The sequence below is a fragment of the Rhinopithecus roxellana genome, chromosome 9 (genome assembly GCF_007565055.1).
Source record: "Rhinopithecus roxellana isolate Shanxi Qingling chromosome 9, ASM756505v1, whole genome shotgun sequence".
In the NCBI taxonomy this organism is placed as follows: Eukaryota; Metazoa; Chordata; class Mammalia; order Primates; family Cercopithecidae; genus Rhinopithecus; species Rhinopithecus roxellana.
Window position 1 is genome coordinate 53,682,055 of NC_044557.1, and position 14,626 is coordinate 53,696,680.

Consider the following 14,626-nt stretch of genomic DNA (forward strand, 5'->3'; position numbering starts at 1 on the left):
TTCCAGTTAGGCTTCCTAAATTTATTTTAAATGGTTGGTATTATTTTGAATTGTGTTCACTAATACAATGTAACAAAAACATTTTAAAATACAATGATAAATATGTTTAAGCAGATTTTAAATGGGTTAGTGAAAGCACCAGAGTATTTCTGCCATTTTCTTTAAGGAAACTATGCTTACTTTGGAATTGTGAAAGTTTATCTCAACACATTTCCTCTTTGAATAGAGACAGGGTCATGCTGTGTCACTTAAGCTGGAGTGCAGCAGCACGATCACAGCTTGCTGTAACCACGAACTCCTGGGCACAAGGGATTCTCTTGCCTAAGCTTCTCAAGTAGCTGGGATTACAGGCATGTGAAATTATGCCTGGCTAATTTTTTTTTAAGTTTAGTTTTTGCAGAGACAGAATCTCACTGTGTGGTCCAGACTGGTCTCAAACTCCTGGCTTTGAGTGATCCTCCTGCCTCGGCCTCCCAAAGTGCTGGGATTACAGGCATGAGCCACCACACCCGACCATCAACACATTTTTATTACACTAGGCATTTGGTTACATTTCTTTCCAATTTCAGCTTTTGTTTTGAATAACCAAAAAGTGCTTCTCACAAGGCAAAAATAACTTCCCATGTTAAGTTCCATAGAGAATATCACTTTGGATACTGCAAGCTTTTGCCTTTTAAAAAAAATTAGAAGTTTTAATGGATGAAAAGAAGCCAGAAAAGGAGACTGAGAAGAGCTGGAAATGTAAGAGCAAAATCAAGAGCACGTAGTATTGATAAAGCCAGGAAGGAGTTTCAAAGAAGAGAAAGAGTGATTATAGAAGAACCAGGGAGAGAGGTGCTTGCTGCACATTCCCATCTGCTGACCTCACTTCCTCTCCCCTCCTGAACCCTTTCTCTATGCCTGAAAGCACAGTCCATTCTCCCTTGGCTACCGGTATCCTCCTTCGTTCAAAAATTGTTATGAATGGCTGGGCGCGGTGGCTCACACCTGTAATCCCAGCACTTTGGGAGGCCGAGGCAGGTGGATCACGAGGTCAGCAGTTCAAGACCAGCCTGGCCAACATGGTGAAACCCCATCTCTACTAAAAACTACAAAAAGTAGCCGGGCATGGTGGCGGGCACCTGTGGTCCTGGCTACTTGGGAGGCTGAGGCAGAAGAACCGTTTGAACCCGGGAGGCAGGGGTTGCAGTGAGCCACGATTGTGTCACTGTACGTACTCCAGCCTGGGCAACAGGGTGAGACTCTGTCTCAAAAACAAAAACAAATTGTTATGAACATGGGAGGTTAAGGATACCATTCCTATTGGGGGAAAAAAAGAAAAAGAAAATGGGAAGGAAATGTAAGTGTAATAGCATATCTGAAAGAGCTTTGGAATATATCTATAGGACACCGTGTACATGATGGAAGTCAGAGGAAATGTCTGCTGGTCTAGGTGACTCAGATGTATCTTTCAGTGGAAAAGAGTTATAACAACATGGGTCAGATGTGACAGTGAATCTACCATCTCAGCAGGAGGTACTATTACATGTGAAATGGTTCACCAGCAAATTCTTCATAATTCGCCATTCATACTGCCTGTATTTCATCACCAATGATTCACTCCTCATTCTCTGACCTTTAGTTTCTCCCTCTGCCTTAATGCCCTTGTGCTGTGAACACTGTGCAGAGTTCTTTCAGAAGCTCAGATTTTAAATGGACAGGTACACAAATTTGTAGCAGAGGTATAAAATAAAAAACAAATTGAGAGTCATGACTGGAACTCTACGAATATTGCTATGGTGCCAAATCTTTAAATAAGTTCATGAAGCCAGGAGTTCTAGGTAAGCCTGGGCAACATAACGAGATCCTCACTTCTACAGAAAAAAATCAAAAATAAAAAAAATTAGTGAGGCATGGTGCCACGCGCCTGTAGTCTCAGCTACTTAGGAGGCGGAGGCAGGAGGATTCCTTGAATTCAGGAGTTTGAGACTGCAGTGAGCCATGATTGCATCACTGCACTTCAGTCTGAGTGACAGAGCAAGACCCCATCCCTAAAAATAAATGAGTTCAGACTTGAGAAAGCAATTGTTGAGAAATAATGAAGACAAGAAGGATTTCTTATCATTAGTGATGGTGGTGCAATGTTTAACAGGTGAAAATAAACACTTAGAACTACACAAATTCTGTCTGATCCTCTTCTTGTCTATCAAGAAAAATAACTTCAATGAAAACTTCCAGCACTTGGAAAAGATAAAACAAGCACATTTAAGAAAGACCCAAAGTTCATTTGATAGATGAGGAATATGAAGTCCATTTAGTTATTTTCATTGTTCAAGAGAAATACTTTTCAGAGCACTAAAAGGAGTTGTCCATGTCAGCACAGGTCTGTTCTCAGTAATGTTTTAAGAATTTCAAAGAAGGGATATAAGCATGATCTAATGTAAGAACAGAAAAAAAAAAAAAATTCTATCTTGTAAAAAGCACACACTGGACAAGGTTGCTGTGATTCCCAGTGCAGCTTTCTAGTAATTGGTTACCACGGAAAGGAGTAAGTGGCTTCCTGACACAGCTGGCTGACTGGATGCATGCATTTACCTTTCTTCCCAAATCCCATAGAAACGTCAGGAGAGTAAAATTAAATAAAAATAAATCTCAATAAATTTTAGAAAATTCAGAAGTAGTTATTGGAATATATTGAGGAATTTCTGGAATATATTGATGCTGAAATATAACAGAGCTAAGCAACCCATGAATCCAGACCCATGAAAAAGAACTTTAAAAATAAAAGATTGCCCAGCAGAATTCTGCAAAAGTCTCACAATCAAAATAAACAGGCTGACTGGCAAAAGGAAGCCCTGGGCAGGGGCCAGGCAACAAGTAAAGGCAGAGCTGGTCCTCGTGCCATCTAAGGTCCAATGCGGATGTGTGCCCCAGGCTGTACAGTGAGAGCTTCTGTATAAAAAGATTCTCAACATGGACACTCAGTCCAGAGAATTAGGGCCTCACCACCAGCTAATGATAGCTGCATATTCTGTAAACAAACCATACTCACATCTTAAAAGAAAAGCCCACCTTCTCTCTGCCTCACATAGCTGCTTGAGTCAGACCTGGTTTACTCCAAACTTAAGCTTCTAGCCATGCAAACGAGGTCAGGAGATCGAGACCATCCTGGCTAACACGATGAAACCCTGTCTCTACTAAAAAATACAAAAAGCTAGCAGGGCGAGGTGGCGGGTGCCCGTAGTCCCAGCTACTCAGGAGGCTGAGGCAAGAGAATGGCGTAAACCCGGGAGGCGGAGCTTGCAGTGAGCTGAGATCCGGCCACTGCACTCCAGCCTGGGCGACAGAGCGAGACTCCGTCTCAAAAAAAAAAAAAAAAAAAAAAAAAAGAATTCTTTTATTTTATTTATTTACTTATTTATGTTTAACTTTTATTTTAGGTTCAGTGGTTCACGTGCAGGTTTGTTACATAGGAAAACTCGTGTCATAGGGGTTTCTTATACAGATTGTTTCATCACCAGGTACTAAACCAAGTACCCAACAGTACTGATCTTTTCTGATCTTCTCCCTCCTCCCACCCTCCAACCTCAAAGTAGACCCCAGTGTCTGTTGTTCACTTCTTTGTGTCCATGTGTTCTCATCATTCAGCTCCCACTTATAAATGAGAACATGGGCATTTGGTTTTCTATTCCTGTGTTAGTTTGCTAAGGATAATGGCCTCCAGCTCCATCTATGTTCCCACAAAAGACACAGTCTCATTCTTTTTTACAGCTGCATAGTATTCCATAGTGTATATATACCACATTGTCTTCATCCAATTTACCATTGATGGGCATTTAGGTTGATTCCATGTCTTTGTTATTGTGAATAGTGCTGCAATGAACATTTGCATGCATGTCTCTTTATGGTAAAATAATTTATATTCCTTTGGTTATATATCCAGTAATGGGATTGCTGGGATGAGTGGTAGTTCTGGCAAACAAGAATTTTTACACTCTCCAGAAGCCAATAATCTTCAAATTAGTATCCTGTCTATTAAAATGACCAAACAACCAAGAATCAACAAACAACCAAAAAGACGTACAGAGAGGCCAGGCACCGTGGCTCACGCCTGTAATCCCAGCACTTTGGGATTACAGCCAAGGAAGTCAGATCGCCTGAGGTCAGGAGTTTGAGACCAGCCTGACCAACGTGGAGAAACCCCATCTCTACTAAAAATACAAAAATTAGCCGGGCGTGGTGGTGTGCACCTGTAATCTCAGCTACTCAGGAGGCTGAGGCAGGAGAATAGCATGAATCTGGGAGGCAGAGGCTGCAGTGAGCCAAGATCATGCCACTGCTCCAGCCAGGATGACAAGAGCAAGACTCCATCTCAAAAAAAAAGAAGAAGAAGAAGAAGACGAAGAAGATGTACAGAGAAGCAACAAACTCAATAATCAGAAACTAAAACCTGAGAAAATGCAATATAGGGCACAGAATAAGGTGCTGAAATAAGTATGTTTAATGTCTTCAGAGAGGTTCTAGGGGGTTCTGAACCCACAAAAATTAAAATAAAAATGGCCACTAAACACTAATAAAGATGTTTAAGATTATTAAGATATTTACAATAAGAAAAAGAGTTGGAAAAAAGGGAAGCAGTGATCATTCCAAGTCAGTATGAACTGATGAAGCACAAGTCATGTCTCAATCATTTCATTTCCTGTTTTTAGAGGTCATCGGACTAGTAGATTGGGGAATGCCAGTGGCATCATATGTCTTGTGTCTGGAAAGCCATTAAATTATTGTTTCATGATACTGTACTCTAAAAACTAATTATATCTTACCAGTGATTGATGGTTAGAAAAGTAAGCTAATAGAAATTTCCATCACCTCGAATAGAAATTTCTAATTATCCCTCTAGATTGTAAACTTCTTGAAAGAATAAAACATTTTCTGTATCGTATTCAGCCTATCCCCATTGCCTAGAACAATACTCAGCAAATGACAGAGACTCATTAGAAATGTATTGAATGAAAATTAAATTTAATTGTAATTAATGCAAAGTCTGTGTTTAAAAGCACGTATGAGATGAAAGACAAGTAGCTGTCTTCTCAGTTCATTTGGGAATAATGTAGGCGTTTTAGTAGATTGTCTACTTAATGTTGCCAATATTGTGACATGGTGGTTAAGAGAGATATAGATAAAAGGCTATGGTCATTGACAAATAGTGCAGAACACAGGTACAAGAGCTGTGACAGAGTGTATTTTTCCAAACAATATATCTCATCCCACATGCTTTCTTACAATGTGACTTTTTGACTTTTGACACTTCTCCCACTGACTGGTGGCGGTCTATGTTTCTACCCCTTGAATCTGTGTGGGTTTGTAACTATGGCAGAAGTATGACCATTTGACTTGCTAGGCCAGATCATAAAAGGCCATATAGCTTCTTCCCAGTTCTCTTGGGATACTCACTCTTGAAACCCATGATGTTACATCAACAGCTCCAATTGAGGTCTCAATTGACAGCCAGCATGAACCAGATATGTAGGCAAACAAGCTTTCAGATGATTTCAGCATTAGCCATTAAGTCATCCCAGCCTTCAAATGTCCCCAGCTGAGGTCCCAGACAGAATAGGCAAGCCATTCTTCTGTGGTCCTTTCAAATTCCTGACCCACAGGATCTATTTGCAGAACAAAATAGTTTTTGTTTCATGCCACTAAAATTTGGGGCAATTTGTTATGGCAGCCATTGATAACTGGAACAATAAGGAAATAGGTATGCAAATTGTTCTGCATTTACTCAATAGAATATTATGCTGCCACAATTAGAAGAGTTCATATTGAAATAGAATGTTTATTATTATTATTCATTTACTCATTAAAGAAACATTTTTGAGCCCACTATGTGCTAGGGGATGTCTGAGGATACAACACTGACCCAAAGTCCCTACTGAAAGTCCTCACCCTGGCCTGTACATTTTGATATCTCCCATTATTAAGTCCTCAGTTTTTATGGTTTTAACCACTGACGATGTTCAGAATTCTGTCTTCAGCTCTGACCTCTATCTCGAGCTTCACAGCTGCATATTGAATGCTTACCTGCTGTCACAAGTTGGCTATCCCATAGGCACCCTAAACTTTAGTCAGTGTCACTAACACCTACACGTGGTCCTAAACCAGCAACCTGGGAGTTATTGAAGATTTCTCTCTCTCCCCTCATCTCGCGCCACTTGACAACCTTGGCTCTACAGCCACAGAAGCCACTGAGCTTATGGCCATATTATCTGAACCCATCCCCTTTTTGCATCCCACTGCCACTGCCTGGGTTTATGTCATCATTTTCTCGGGTCCCCCAAAACAGTTTCCTAATTAGTCTTTCTGCCACCAGGAGCCTCAGATTGCTACTATACAATGCTGTTATAATGCTTTTTCATAATATACAAATATAATTGTTACTATCATGTTTAAAATGTTTCACTTATCCTTCTTCAGAATAAAGTCCAAGATTCTTATCACTGACATATAAATGGAAGGAAGTTACAGAACAGCATGCAGAGTATGATCCCACTTTCTAAACATATGTAAACATACTCCCATATGGGTATACGTATGTTTATATATGTATAAAGTTACTGGATGTTCAATAAAATGTCAACAGGTGTAATCTCAGAGTGAAAGATTTCAGATGATTATTATCTTTTCTTTGTACTTGTATGTATTATTTTAATACATACAATATGAAAACCCTTTTCAAAAAATGAACGTTTCATTTTCACAGAAACAAGAAAACATTAAAAATATTAAAGAAAGAGACTCTTTGATATCCAGTGTTGGCCTGTTCAGCTTTGCAGTTTCCCTCTCTTCTCCCAGTCCCTGATACCATGTTGATCACTTTCCTTATCTCAGCAAATTTGCTCTCCAGAGCCTCCAATCCTTCAGACATCCAGCTTCTGCCTGGAAAGCACTTTCCTTTGCTTTTTGTTTGGCTGACCCCTACACACTGACCAGAGTTGAAATCAGTTATCAATACTTACAAGAAGCTTTTTCTAGTCAGTCTCCTCTCTAAGCTCCTATGTTGACCTCTACCACCACCTATTACATTGCTCCATAACCATCTGTTGGCCTCCATCTTTATAGCCAGTCCTACACACCAAGGTATCCACAGAACCCACCACAAGTCTAGCATACTGAAAGCATTCAATGAAATGTTTCTCAAGGAACTCAGTGAAATACTATTTGGGGGAAACAAGAAAGGTCAGTGGGAAAGGTTTTGGCATTCTGCTCCTTGGGTTCAAACGTCTAGTTCTGTCACTTTCCAGCTGTGGGACCCTAGAAAAGTTACTTAACCTCTTTGTACCTTAGTTGTGACATCTATAATATGAAAATAGTAACTATGTCATAGGGTTGTTGTGAAGATTAAGTGATATAAAGTGTAAACAAGTTCCACTGATGGCTTCACTACTGAATTCTATCAAACATTTAAAGAGGAACTAAGGCCGGGCGCGGTGGCTCATGCCTGTAATCCCAGCACTTTGGGAGGCCGAGACGGGCGGATCACAAGGTCAGGAGATCAAGACCATCCTGGCTAACACAGTGAAACCCCGTCTCTACTAAAAAATACAAAAAACTAGCCGGGCGAGGTGGTGGGCGCCTGTAGTCCCAGCTACTCGGGAGGCTGAGGCAGGAGAATGGCGTGAACCCAGGAGGCGGAGCTTGCAGTGAGCTGAGATCTGGCCAGTGCACTCCAGCTTGGGTGACAGAGCGAGACTCCGTCTCAAAAAAAAAAAAAAAAAAAAAAGAGGAACTAATACCAGTCCTTCTCTAACTTTTCCAAAAAATTGAAGAGGAGGGAAACTTCCAAACTTGTTTTACAAGGCCAGCATCTTCCTGATACCAAAGACCAGTAAAGAAAATTACAGGTCAATATTCCTGATGAACACGGATGCAAAAATCCTTAACAAAATATTCGCAAACCAAATTGAACAGCACATTAAAAGGAACATTCACTTTGAAAAAGTGAGATTTATCCCTGGGATGCAAGTATGGTTCGCCATAAGTAAAATCAAAAACTGTGATATATCACATCAACAGAATAAAGGACAATAACCATATGATAATCTCAACAGACGCAGAAAAATTATTCAACAAAATTCAACATCCTTTAATGATTAGGAAAAAAAAAACTCTCAAAAAATTAGGTATAGAAGGAATGTACCTCAACACAATAAAGGCCAAATAGGACAAGCTCATAGCTAATGTCATACTCAATGACCTATAATCTTCTATGAATTATAAAGAAAATTTCCACACAGTGGAAACCCTATCATCGTGTCATTTGTGAAAACATGGATGAACTTGGAAGACATTATGTTTAGTGAAATAAGCCAGACACAGAAAGACAAATACCTCACTTATGATCTCACTTATATAAGGAGTATAAAAAAGACAAACACATAGAAACAGAGAGTAAAATGAAGGTTACCAGAGGCTGTAGTGGTGTGGGGAGACTGAGGAGATGGCAGTCAAGAACACAAACTAATAGAGCTTGAATACTGTCTTTTTCACACTCTGCTGTACTCACACGAAACATTTTCAGTTATTGTAATTTCTACTTTTAGTGATCCTTTAGAATTATAGTTTTTCTAAATGTTTCCTTAGCAAAATTTCTGACTTGATAAATACCTGTTGTATAAAATGAAGGGGAAATGAAAGCAACTGAATTTAACCGAATTAAACATAATTGAATTGAATTGCAAAATATGCGAAGGTATTACAGTACTTAAATGTAGCTATATTGTTATCGCTAGGGGGAGCTCAGCACTTAATTTGTATTCTAAAAGAGTCCACCCTGCTGGCAGTCAAAACAGCAGTTTGTATCCCATTGTGCTGTGTGCGAGGGGCTTCTACAGAAACTAACAGCATTATTTTCCTAGAAATTGAAAGCGACTGAATGCATTAGCTCTCATGCTTTTCACGCCATTTGGAGCAAGAATAAATGGTTCATCTCTGTGGCGCCACTGTCAAAATAACACATACACTTCTTTGAATGTAGCTCCAAAATGTCTCATGCTTTTTGCAATGGTCCAAGATGGAACAGAAGAATAAAGATTAGAACATGATGCACGAAATATGCTTCAGCACAGAGATCTCAGTGGCAGAGTCTATGCAGGTCAGACAGCAGAGTAACCACAGGAACAAGATCTGAACCTCAGGAGATTCTCCACCTCTAAATCTGTATCATTATTACATGTGAACTTCTTATAAGTATATTTCTTACGATAGATGCCTTTTTTTATAAGCAAGGGAGCAAGGGAGACCTCTATTTTGTTGCCACTCCTTATGGCCAAAAGCCATGAACTTTGGATTCAAGCTGTTCTTTAAAAAGCTTAGATGAGATGTTTAAAAGACAGTAAACCTTTGCCAAGTCCTGGAGATGACAGATTTTGAACAAAAATAAAAGATGGAACTAGTTTTCACAAGAATAATTGAATCAAATGAGCCTGTAAATAAAATTAAAATAATAACATCACATATTTTTTCACAAGCCTGATTTCTAGTGAAGAAGTTAAAACATAATAAAAATAAGAGATCCAGGCATTCCTTTTTACTTTCCCAGCCAAGAGCCAGTAAATACGAGCCTCAAGACACTCCAAACATGGCTATGTGCAAGGCCTGAGGGGAGGTGTTGAAATTCATGAAATCACAGACATAAAATCTGGAAGGAACTCCAGAGCAGCTGTCTACCACTCACCTACACAGAAGTCCCTCATGCCACCTCTGATCCCTGTGCCTTCTAGGGCAGTTGTGCTGTTCACATAGTGGGGAGGGGATCCCACCCTGTGTTCAGGCAGCTTCATCCCATTGGATGTCTCTGCTTCTGCCAGAGAAACTCGTCTTCTTCAGAAGTGGAATTTCCTGCTGTATAACATCATACTTTTATTCTGATTCTGCCTTTTGGCAGAAGGTTAAAAAGTCTCTTTTCTTGTTCTCAGGGAAGGTGCCGAATATAAACACGGACACAAGTCCTCCCCAGCTACCACCTTCTTTTCCCCAGTCTTATGACCCCTGCCACCAAGACTTTTTATATCCAGGCAAAATATTACAGGTTTAATGACTTTTTAAAATTAAGATGTACTCTTCTCATTTTTTCCCTTGGTACAAAACTTTGGAGAAAAATTAGAAAATTCAGACATGCTAAATGAAGAAAATGACCTTACCGCTCAGAAGTAATCTTAGTTATCTGATTTTCTATGTCAACATATATCTCTTTATTAAATTTTTTTCATAAAATAGGATATTATTATTTTCAGCTCTTTTTCGTATAATCAATCAATTACCTACGAACACATTTTTAAAGCTGAATAGTACTCTAATGGGTGTTTTTACCATATTTATTTAAATAATTCACTACTGTGGGATATTTAGGTAGTTTTGAATTTGGGCTGTTAGAACAATCACTAAAAATTATTGTAGATGCATTTTTTGCAAGACACTTGTATTATTTTCTTCCATATTCATTTACTAAACTAAAATCTCTAGTTTTTAGCGGTTAAACCTTTTAATTCGAAAGTAAAAATATGTTCTTTATTTCCATAACAACTTCTTATGAAACATAGTCCAACTCCATCACTGTCCTCATCGACTTCAAAATCGTAAAAAGTGTACCTCTCTTTGGACACTTTTTCTGAAAAGCTGCCTCTCTCCCTCAATATCATTTTGTCAAAGAGGTTACCTGACCTTCTGGTCTAGATTAGGTCTCTGTTATAATGCCTCAGCACACCTTTTACTTGTCCTTCATGGCATTTTTCATTATTGTAACTAAGCAGGTGATAGTATGATGATTTATTTAATTCCTGGCCTGTTAGAGCCACACAAGTAGAAACCATGTCTGCTATTTCAGTGACTATCAAAAAAATATGTACTAAATAAAACACTTATTGAATAAATGGAAATATTTCTATATTTTACAGCAGAGTGTATGTAGACCAACGAAGTCTACCGCATGATTTAATGTGCTATATTCACAGTCCTTATTCTGCAGGGCTGGCAGAAATTTATATTGAGGGTTTCTACTTCTTGTCACCTCACCTCCTGATGAGTCATAGTTTAGCGATTTTCTACACAGGGCTAAGGCATTGAAGAAGTCCTTCTGGTCATCGATCATCTGTTCATAGACATTACCTGGCCACTGTTCCTCTCTGCATGGCCTCTTTACGTCTGTGGCTTTTCACAGCTTCTGTGATATGTCTGAGACATGCTGGTGGGCATGTAGAGAGGTCCTACTTTAAGGTAAATAAAAGCTGGCTGAAAATTTTTTGTTCTCACTCCATAGCTGTTCTAGCCCAGGTGCTTAACATGTGAGGGAAAGGTATTCAGATGACTCTTCCCTCAGCAGCCATCCAAATGCAGGTATATAGGAAACATCAAGCAGAAATCACCCAGCTGAACCCATCAACCCCTAGAATAGTGAAAGATAATAATAAGTCACTAAATATGCAGTAGTTTGATATATAGCAAGAGACAACTAGAATACACCACTTAGGAATATAATTTGACAATATTTATTAAACTTAAATTAATACATACTTTAACTCCAGAATTTCATATATTTACTCTATAGATATACTGAAACACATACAAAGTAACATGTAACAAGATATACGCTGTAGCTTTGTTTACATTAGCAAAAGACCAGAAATAATCTATATGTCTCCACAGAGGACAGGTTAAATACTGTTTGGTAAAGAGAAACAATGGAATATGCTATTTAAAAGAATGATGAGTCACAGTATACACTAATATGAAATCATATGGAATAATCCCCAAGTTATTTGTCATTTTCACAGCAGGACAGTATGTTTAAGGTGTAATCATTTGTGCAATAAAAATAATATGCATATGTATACCTTTGTAAATGCATGGAAAATCTCTGAAGAATACTTAAGAAAATGGGTAACAACTGTCTCTAGGAAGGGGACTTGGACATTTGAAGGACAAGGAGTGAAAGAACAACTTTTCATGTAAACTTTTTCAATTGTGTACTATGAGCATGTATATATTATCTATTCAAATAACTTTCACATAAATGGCCCAGTTATACCAGTAGACGATCTTCCTTTTTTTTTTTTGAGACAGAGTCTTGCTCTGTCATCCAGGCTGGAGTGCAGTGGCTTCTATCTCAGCTCACTGCAACCTCTACCTCCCAGGTTCAAGAGATTCTCCTGCCTCAGCCTCCCAAGTAGCTGGGATTACAGGCATCCGCCACCATGTCCAGATAATTTTGTATTTTTAGTAGAAATGGGGTTTCACCATGTTGGCCAGGCTGGTCTGGAACCCCTGACCTCAGGTGATCTGCCTGCCTCAGCCGCCCAAAGTGCTGGGATTACAGGCATAAGCCACCATGCCCAGCCACTATCCTCATTTTAAAGATGAGAAAACTAAGCTCTAAGAGCTGAGGTGATTTGTTCAGCATCTGAGAGGTAGCCAGTAACAGAGCAAGGTCTGGAAATGACTCCTTAAGTGGAGCTCTTTTGTTTGGCTAGAATCCCTTAAGTTTATCGCTTTTTAGTAAGTCCTTTCTTTTAGCATTTCCAGGAAGTACATTTTTCAGCCTGCTCTGCTTCCAGACTACAGTCCCTTAGAACTAACTAGATGTGTTTTGCATTAGTTTCCTATTGCGGCTGTCACAAATGACCACAAACTTAGTGGCTTGAAACAACTCAAATTAATTTTCTTACAGTTCTGGAGGCCTTAAGTCCAAAATGAGTCTTACTAGGATAAAACCACAGCATTGCTAGAGTTGCATCCCTTCTGGAGGCTCCAGGGAAGAACCTATTTCCTTGTTTTCCCCAGCTTTTAGAGATGGCACGCATTCCTCGGTTCATGGCCCTGTTCCTCCACATTCAAAGCACATCACTCTCACTTCCACTGGCCCATTTCCTTCTTTGATCATCTTTGATCTTCCTGCCTCCCTGTTTTAAGAACGCTTGTGATTATATTGGGCCTGCGTGGATAGTACATACAGGATAATCTTCCCATGTCAAGATCCTTAATTTAACCACACCTGCAAAGTCCCTTTTAAGATATAAGGTAACATTCATAGGTTCTGAGGATTAGGATATGAACATGCTTGAGGGGCCATTATTCAGCCTACCACATTAGATGTAAGTTTAGGGAAGTCTCATAAATGATGTCTCCGTTTCTCCATCTATAAAGCAAGGATAAGAATGCTACCTATTTTATATGGTTATTTTGCAGATTACGTAAGTTAATATATTTAAAGAGCATGCAACATTGCCTGACACATTGTAAGCACTGGATATATGTTATCTGTAATAGTAGTTATTGTTTACTGACCCTCTAGTTGATAGCTTGTTACAGCCTTTCATCAAGAAGATTAATAATCTCTTATATCTTCCTTTAGATCTAACATATGCTAAGAATATAAAAAAGAGGCCTTTACTTAATTTTAGCAAAACACAGTGTAACAAAGTCAGTTTTGAGGGAAACAACACACTCAACAGATGAATAGAATTAATTTAGAATAATAGCTAACATTTTATATAGTATCTTCCATCTGTGCATTTTCAAGTATACAACATACACAGTGAGCCCTTGTAATCAATCTGAAGTGTTTGTTGAGAATTTACTACTTTCAAGGCTCTGTACAACAGGGATACAAAAGGCAGAGACATTTCAGGTTATCCTGGATTTTAACAGCTGAGATAAGTGAATCTCAAGGAGACCAACTTGCAGTGTCACACAGCCAGAACTGGAGTTGAGAATGTGACTCAGGAGATGAACTATAAACAGAAAAAAAAAATGGCAAAGACACTGCACTATATGATATAATATGTGCTAAGTGTCTATAAGTGTGAAGAGATTTCAGATTCGGAAGAATCCATTAAGATGTATGGATCAGAAAAAGCATCATGAATAAAATGCATAACTTTTGGATAAAGAGAGTAAAGACAGAGAAGGGAAAAGAGAAATTTTGAGTGTGAGCCAAGACACAGAAGAAAATATCCCAGAAATGTGCTGGAGAAAGTGTGCATTGAGTATTTATTTGTAATGAAGAGCAGAGATAGAAAGAAACCAAATGACTTCTCCATAACTTACACTGTGGGGCGAGGATGGACGAGAACTACATGTGGGAAGGGAAGCTTTGGCCAACTCTTCCACAGTGCAGGGTGAGGTCCATAGGACGCCCCATTTCCCAGGTCATTCCTGATGTAGCAGGAAGCCAAGCAACAAGTGGCCAAAATAGTTCATTTTAGAAGAAGGTAGAGACAAAGTTGTCTGTCTTGAAGCTTGAGACATTACGTAAGCTCTGCTTCTCGATATTACAAATACACATACCTGGCCAGGCGCGGTGGCTCATGCCTATAATCCCAGCACTTTGAGAAGCCGAGGCAGGCAGATCACAGGAGGCCAGGAGTTCAAGACCAGTCTGGCCCACATGGCGAAACCCTGTCTCCACTAAAAATACAAAAATAATTAGCCGAGTTTAGTGCTGCATGTCTGGAATCCCAGTTACTCAGGAGGCTGAGGCACGAGAATCACTTGAACTCACCAAGTAGAGGTTGCAGTGAACTGAGATCACACCACTGCATGCCAGCCTGGGCAACAGAGCAAGATTCTGTCAAAAAACAAACAAACAAACAAA

The 14,626-nt window shown here is 39.2% G+C and overlaps 1 long non-coding RNA gene across 1 annotated transcript in view; it reads right to left on the reverse strand.

Annotated features, from left to right (window-relative positions):
- The window catches only part of LOC115899574, a 92,721-nt gene extending 78,340 nt beyond the window's left edge, over positions 1 to 14,381 (reverse strand). Inside the window, exon 1 of the long non-coding RNA XR_004059225.1 lies at positions 14,080 to 14,381. This is a non-coding gene — a long non-coding RNA (uncharacterized LOC115899574). The remainder of the gene's footprint in view (positions 1 to 14,079) is intronic.
- Positions 14,382 to 14,626: the final 245 nt, after the last annotated feature.